Source organism: Convolutriloba macropyga, chromosome 6 (assembly GCF_964194025.1).
Source record: "Convolutriloba macropyga chromosome 6, txConMacr16.3, whole genome shotgun sequence".
In the NCBI taxonomy this organism is placed as follows: domain Eukaryota; kingdom Metazoa; phylum Xenacoelomorpha; order Acoela; family Convolutidae; genus Convolutriloba; species Convolutriloba macropyga.
In genome coordinates this window covers 37,916,596-37,925,249 of record NC_134473.1, presented here as the reverse complement: position 1 = coordinate 37,925,249, position 8,654 = coordinate 37,916,596, and positions in this window count along the sequence as shown.

The following is an 8,654-nucleotide window of genomic DNA, read 5'->3' as shown; positions in this document are numbered from 1 at the left end:
TTAAGTTCCCAAATCAAATTTAACAGTCATTCAGTTCGAGTTTTTTTATGTTTCTACAATCAGCACAGTTGCATGTCAATTGCCAAGAACACATATCCATCTTGTTCAAACTGCGGTCGAAATAGCTGATACGCTTTCAAAAGTTTCGTCTTATAATTACAAAGCTTGGCCACATCCACACCGAAATTCTGTCCAAAGAGGTTAGCCAAAGTCGTGGCTCGCAGCCAAAAGTCGCCTTCTTGCTTGTTCTTCTTAATTTTCATTTCTTCGCACTTGTATTTACTGATAACCTTCTTCTATCACTCTTTACGATTTCCACTTTGGATTTCCTGTCTAGCCGAAACTTGTTGACAATTGAAATAAAGGTTAGTAGAACATGTGACTCATGATAGAGTGACACAGGAATCCCTTGTTTCGCCTCGCACATCACAGTGGACATATAGATTTTACGCACGAGCTGAACGACTACCCTATAAGGCGAGGGGCTTTTTCTTAATTGAGGGTTTTTGAAAGCACTTGGGCTGAAACGATATATAAACTTGGGCTGTCGTGCCAATCCTAGATTGTAAACGCGGGGTGTGATTCCCCAGTGGCATATCCACGAATTCATAATAATAATAATAATAATAATAATATCCCATTTCATAATTGAGAGCAAAAATGTTAAAAAACCAACAATGGTTTTTTAAATGGTGGAAAATTGGCAGATCCCGTAGGTCAAGTAGTGGCAGAGATGCGATCTATTCTGTCAGTCTAGCCCCCTCCCCCCCCCCCCCCGCACACGTTTCTAGGACCCCTACTTTCAAATTGTGTGTTCTTATATAGCGCGTTACTATGTAAAAAATTTGGGATCTATTTTATTTGCCTTCCCAACGTGCCACATTTTTAGAAAATGATTTACTATGTAATGGTATCTGCTCTGTAACGGGGGAGGGGTGCATAGCGTACTGGGTGAACAAGCAAAAAAAGTGATTTTTGAAACAATATACCCAAAAATCAGTTATCAAATGTTTCGTTTATCAACTACTGCGACCATTTTACAGACCTATAATTTCGTGGGGGGCTATAGTCAAAAGACCAGTCTTTTTTGACTGTAGGAACTTTCAGCCAAAGCAGATAGATTCCACCAGGTCTTGGATATAGAGCAGTAGCCCAAAAACACTCGCTTCACAAAACTCCAGAAAATTTGATTCAGAATTCGAAAGGGGGGCTATTACGGAATAATCCAATGGGCGGAATAGTGAGCCCCCGCTATGAAACAAATTTACATCCAATGGACGGAATAGTGAGCCCCCGCTATGAAACAAATTTACATGAAATACGCGTTGTAGTTAAAACCTACAGCACTAGATTTAACGCTAGATTCTAAGAGCCGCGTCAGAGCGTTGAATTAATAATACACGAATTAAACATTAAGCCCGCCGGAGCACAACAGTACAAGTATTATCAACCTCGGTTACAGGTTTAGATCTACGGCAGGCTCTGAGACAAATAACAATCCATCGCAGGCGTCCGAAACTGGCCTTCATGCTAATAAGTGTAATTGTTTCGGTGTACGTTTGGTCGTCACCAGCTGCCTTTAAAGGATTTTGAAGACCGCCCATTGCCCCCATTCAGCAAAACATGAGATCAATTTTTTTTCAATTTCCAATAGGTGTTATTGAAATTGGGCGAAGGCTTGAAAAAAATCACGCTAAAAAAACTTTGACGAACTTGAACCGTTTTGACTCAGCAGTTTCTGTTGCTGACAGGTGAGTCCAAAACTTTTGAACGTTTTTCTGCGTCCAAGAAAACCTTCCAGCAAGCGTTGTAGAACACCCTTAATCATATCACGCTCCAAAATACCTCGGAAATGATCATGCTAAAAACTCATCTTTAGGACCTCTTCAATTTCAGAAAATTTGATTAAAAAGACTCGGTGAAGAATAATTGGGTCTTTCCCATTATACCCCCCCCCCCAGCTTAGTGGGCATGTAACCTATAGCCCCCCCCCCCCCCCCAGATGAAAATTCATAACCACCTCTTTAACACAAAATCGGAAATCGATGTAGGCGAGCCACTGAAATTAATAACCACTTCTTAACACAAAATCAGAAATCATTGTAGGCGAGCCGCCGGATGATGACATGGGCTTGCCCATTATAATTGATTTTAGTTGAATTCTCATAACCGCATTTCAGCTGCTACAGAGATAATACGAAATTGCTTCTATGAACTTAATGAAAATTGTAGAAACCTGCAAACATAAATGAAAAACAATAGCGCTCTTTCAAGAGTATGAAATAACCCCTCAAGTGAAGCATTGCCCTAACGGGCATGAGATGCTGTTAAGCAGCCCTGACGACCAACTAGCGCGACGGGACAGATGGCGATGCAAAATCAGGGGATGACGAGTGGATTACAGTAACAGAACTGGAACATGGTTGGCTGGATCTCGAATGGGACTTGACAAAATCTTATTGTTCATATACGCATGGAGCACTGATGTTGCAACAATCAACTATTGCAAAAACCAGCTTGGAATGTCCAAAAATACCGCTGTGGATTTCAACATCTACATGAGGGAGGTTTGCACATGGCTGATGATAGACAATTCGGAAAAAATTGGTGGAAAAGATTGCATCGTTGAGATAGATGAGTCTCTTCTCCAAACGTAAATCAAACAGGGCCCGAGCGTACCCACAAGTTTGGGAATATGTCGTGAGACAAAGAAAGCTTTCGTTGTAAAAGTTGAAAATCGGAACTCTGACACACTCATGAAGTGCATTGAAAACTATGTTGAGCCTGGGTCAACTATAATTTCGGATTTATGGTCTGCATAAAAAGTTCTCGACAAGCCTCCATCATACAGTCATCAAACCGTAAACCATTCTGAAAACTTTGTGGGTCCGACGACAGGCGCACACACGAATAGCGTTGAGTCAATGTGGAGGGATGCAAAATCAAAAAACAAAAAAATGCATGGGACTAATAGGGATATGATTGATTCCAATCTTGCGGAGTTCCTGTTCAGAAAGAATGTTTCTCGAAAAAACCTGGACCAGTTCCATGAAATAATGACGGCGATTGGAAAATTCCAGCATTCGATACTGGAACAAAACGAAAACTTGTAACCAACAATTGTAAATATAAAAGATGATAATAATTGTATGCTATAACTTGATTTTTGGGGGGCTATAATTTTCTGGGGGGGGGCTATAATGGGAAAAACCCGAATAATAAACATTTATCAAATGTTAATCATCTTGTTGAGAAAAAAGACTTGTTAAATGAAAATAAGTTTGATAAATGAAAACAAACGTTTTCAAAATTTACGTTCATCGTCAGGTCGACTTAAAATTGAGGCAAAAATAAATAAAACGATTTACAAAGTATTTACTTTTTTGTTTGATTAAGATGTCTAATTCTGCAAAACAAATTTCTTAATTTTTTCACCGTTTCAACTAAATTTACGTTTTATCTACATTTATGACGCCCAACCATTAATCTTTTTTTTGGTTTTTCTGATTTTCCCGGGGTTTTGTTTTCTCAATTGAACAGGACTTTTTAACCCTCCAACTTTTTTGTTGTTTTCTCTGAGGTTATGGGATTGAAAAGATTCGGAATTAACAAGTACCAATTTTTTTTTTGAAATTTTGAAGGTTAAATTTTGCTCTCTTTTAATGACATTTTCCGCCCCCCGTACTGTTCGCCTGTTTTTAACGTAAACTTGCTGATATAGATTGCTTCAGTTGTCTTTATTTGGGTATTTCCCATTATAGCCCCCCAGCTTAAGGGTCAGATAACCTATAGCCCCCCCCCCCCCAATAATGGTAATTATACCATAAAGGGGGCTATAATTTCATAGGGGGCAATAAAGGGAAAGACCCCTTTATTTTTTAACCCGCAGGTTGAGTCAATTAGGTGCCGTTCAAAACTATGCGTTTTACGAGAACATCAAACGAGATGTTGTCCTACCAAAGAAACTTTTTTTTGATGTTCGGAAAATTTAGAGGCAAAATTTCGGCTTATTTGGAAGGGAATAGATGGCATTGTATCCCTTAAATGTATCCTTATATGCTGCATGCATTTCAAATTTCTATAGAAAGATCATTCCATGATAGGCAATCAAGTTCTAAATCATCGCGTTGTGAAAGTAATTTGAACATTGAAAAACGTGATTATTTTACTTGCAAAACTTTGAAGATGTTTACAGTTATTGGACAAAAAACTCAGTTGGACACACTTTTGTTGTCCAAATTTCTTAATTTTTAATAAGACGACATTGACAAATTTCTAGGCTTTGTCGCAATGGGGCGGCAACTTGATAAAAATCACAGCAAAAAACTTTGATTGATTGGAATCGTTTTGACTCATCAATTTGCGTTGCTGAAAGGGTGCTGCCAAAACATTAAAATGGTCTTTCTGTATCCAAGAAAATCTTCAAAAAATCTACAATCCCCTAATCATATCACGTTCCAAAATACCTCGGAAATGATCATGCTAAAAACTCAATTCTTAGGAGCTCTTCAATTTCAGAAAATTTGATTATAAAGACTCGGTAAAGAATATTTAAAAATTATCAAAATTTAATATATTGCAGAGAAAAAGCACCTGTCAACTGAAAATGAGTTCGATAAACAAAAACAAACGTTATTGACCTTTGCGTTAATCGTGAGGCCAACTTAAAATTGAGGCACAATTAAAAAAAACGAAAACGATTTACAAAAAATTCACCTTTGTACTTGACTAATATGTCTAATTCTACAAAACGAATATTTGAAATTATTCATCCTTTCATTTAAATTTACAATTTATCTACATTTACTACGCCCAACAATTTATCCTTTTTTTGGGTCTTTCCGATATTTACGGGTGTTTTTTTTCTCAATTAAACAGAATTTTTTTAACCCTCAATCTTTGTTGTTCTTTTCTCTGAGGTTATGGGGTTGAAAAGATTCGGCATTAACATGCTCCAAAATATTTTTCAAATTCTGAAAACTAATTTTTGCTTTCGTCCTAATCTTTTAATTGCAATTTCCGCCCCCGTTTTGATCGCCCGTTTTTAATTCAAACTCGCTGATATAGATTGCTTCAGTTGTCTTTTCTTTTTTAGCCCGCAGATCGTGTCCAATTAGTACCGTTCAAAACTACGCGTTCAACCAATACATCCAACGAGATGTTGCCCTATCAAGGAGTTTTTTTTGATGTTCAGAAAATTTAGAGCCGAAATGTAGGATAGTTTGATCGGCACAGAAGGAATTGAATCCCTTATACGAATCTTTATATGCCGAGTGCCTTTCAAATTTCCATAGAAATATAATTTTATGGTGGGCAATCAAGTTCTCAATCTCCGCGTTGTGAGAGTAAACTGAACATCAAAAAATTTTATTGTTTGACTTGCAAAATTTTGAAAGTTGTTTACAGTTAGGGGACAAAAAACTCATTTGGACACTCTTTGTTGTCCAGATTTCTCAAGTTTTAATAAGAATGACATCAAAGGCTTTCTATTCCTGGTTGCAGTTGGGCGACAACTTGAGAAAATTATACCAAAATTTTTGACGAATTTGAACCGTTTTGACTCACCCAATTGCGTTGGTAAGAGGGTGACTCAATAGTTTGTAAATGTTTTTTTTCTGCCTTCAAGAAAACATTCAAACAGACGTTATAGAAACCCTTTAATCCTATCATGTTCCAAAATACCTTGGAAGTGATCTTCCTAAAAAATCAAACGTTAAGAGCTCTTTGATTTCAGAAAAATTTGTTTGAAAAACTAGGTGAAAAATAAGCAAAACTTATCAAAAAGTTTTATATTGCTGAGAAAAAGGCTTGTTTATTGAAAATGAGTTTGACAAAAGAAAACGAACATTTTCGAACTTAACGTTCATCGTCAGGCGGACTAAAATTAAAGCACATTTAAATAAACGATTTACAAAATATTCATCTTTGTATTTGACTATTATGTCTAAATCTACAAAACGAATATTTGAAATTATTCATCCTTTCAACTAAATTTATAATATATTTACAATTACTACGCCTAACAATTAATCTTTTTTTCGGTCTTTCCGATAATTACAGGTATTTGGTTTTCTCAATTGAACAGAAAATTTTTTAAACCTCAATCTTTTTTGTTCTTTTCTCTGAAGTTGTGGGGTTGAATTGATTCGGATTTAACATACTCCAAAATGTTCTTCAAGTTTTGAAATTTAATTTTCGCTTTCGTACTAATCTTTTAATGACAGTTTCCGCCCCCGTATTGATCGCCTGCTTTTAATTTAAACTGGCTGATATAGATTTCTTGAGTTGTCTTTATTTTTTTAACCCGCAGATTGAGTCGAATAAGTATCGTTCAAAACTACGAGTTTTACCAATACATCCAATTATGAATTTTAAAATAAAGAAATAACTCTATTCTATCATTGCCTGATTAATTACTTCCGTTGTCGAAATGCTCAACAGGAAACAAAAGAGTAATCGGTTTCAACTGATTAGAGAGTTGTTAGATTAAAGGAGGAAACTAGAAAAAGTTTTTGGGCTCCCTGGAAATCATATTGTCATGTTTTCCTCTGTTGACTGTGGAAAACTGCAAACAAATCGGCCTTTAAGTTTTTTTGCTGAACTTTGTGGTTGCTGCCTGCTCGGGGACTGCATACATCGATGTAGTGTAATTGAATTTCTTTAGTCTGTTAGAGAATTCCGCTAATTCTTCGGCCAGCTTTGAAAAAGTTTAGATAAAAAATTTTCTCACCTTTACTATTGCTAGCAAAAACAAAAATTCTGATTGTCTGGAAAGCAGTGGAGAAAGGATGTCTCTGCAAATAACATTTAGTCGGTTGTTGTCTGTTTTTGATTTTTCCGATACAGATGTTTGTTTTTGCTATGGGAATTGCTTTTTTGTTTATCATGAAGTAAAACCAACATCACCACGTACTAGAAATGAATAATCAGTATCCTGACGTTCAACTTTGTTACGTCTGAGTTATGGTTCCAACAACTCCAGAAGTGACAGCAAATTCGATGGACACTAATGACACAAGTCGAGGTGAGGGCCAGATCAAATTGAGCTCTGATCAGACCATCTTCGAGAGCACACATATTCTCGGGGCGCTCGAAATACACGGTCTGGAAAAAGCTTCGAGCGCGCTTTTGTCTGGACCATGGTCTGGAACTTGCTTGATCAGAGGCCACTGTTGGTCTGGGACGATCAGAGGTCACCGTTTTTGGCGCACACTAGTCAGATCAGAGGCCAATTTGAGCGCACACTAGTCTGAACAAGTCGAGTAATTTTTTTTGTTTTTTTTACTGACATTTGTTGTCTATTGTAAGAGTCAACTAGAAAGCAGCATCGTGATCAGAACTCCATCTAAAAATTTGAAGGGTTTAATCAGAGTCAAGAGGTGCAGCTGATAGCAACTGCCGGTCCCCTCAAGAAAAGACTTTGAATCAAAGTAGATCAAGACGTTTTTACGCAAAGCTGTCTAAGTTCATTTATTCAATTAAAAACATAAATAAATGACATACTCATTAAATTTTTGTTGAGATATTTTTTGGTTTTATTTTCATTTGCGATACTTTTAGAATTGGCTATTCGTTAGTTGAATATAAGATTGATAACATCGATTTTCGTGAAATGAATATATTATAACAATATTGAGAGATTTGTTCATGTTCAGAATCATTCTCTGATCAGACTTTTATGAACGCTCATTAGTCTAAACAGAGGCAACTTCGAGCACACTTTTGTCTGACCAAAGGTGATTTCGAGCGCACTTTAGTCTGATCATAGGTGATTTCGAGCGCACTTTAGTCTGATCATGGGCAATTTCGAGCGTAACTCAGTCTGATCAGAGTCTATTTTGAGCGCACCTCAGTCTGATCAGAAGCGGATTCGAGCGCAAACTTGTCTGACCAGGGTATGACTTTCGAGCCCACGAGTTTTTTTAGCGCAACTTAAGCGCGCACGGAGCTTCGAGCGCACGATAGTCTAATCAGAGGACACTTCAATCTGGGTCGGTCTGATCAGAGGTCGCTTTTGTCTTGGACAGTCTGATCAGAAGCCATGTTGGCCTGGACCTCAACCTGGGGAGTGGTTTCATGCTAATTGAGTTTACTTTCTCTAGCACGATGTTCTCGAGGCCGCTTTTTAGCTCTTGCAGGGTCTCATTTAGCTCTTGAAATTTTAATCAGCAAAGGAAGAGTTGGATATCCATCTGGTTTTATAAGTCAACCTTAACATTTTTGAAGAATTTTTTAAGAGCGTACAGTAAACTCCGCTGTTTTTTTCACATTCTAAATTTTAACCTGTAGGTGATAAGCATTTGTCATTTTTCAAGCAGAATAAAAAACAAAACAATTCGAAATACAGAAGTAAGCACTTTTTCAAATGTAAGGAAATCCTATGTCTTTGTAAACTAAAGGTCCAAGACATTGGAGTTGGAATTGTAACATTTTAGAATTTCAATAAAATTAAACAGCTGATGCTAAATTTTAGATCTAGTTTACAATTTTCACTTCTAAAAAAACGTAGCGCTTTCAAGTGTGTACAATTCAATTTCTAAACAGAACAAAACAGTTGTTTTGATTTTTGTTTTCTAAACTTTTTTGCTGCTTGAACTTCAATTTTACAACTATCTAGTGGTTTTATTGTGCATTTCAATTTCAAAATAATAACA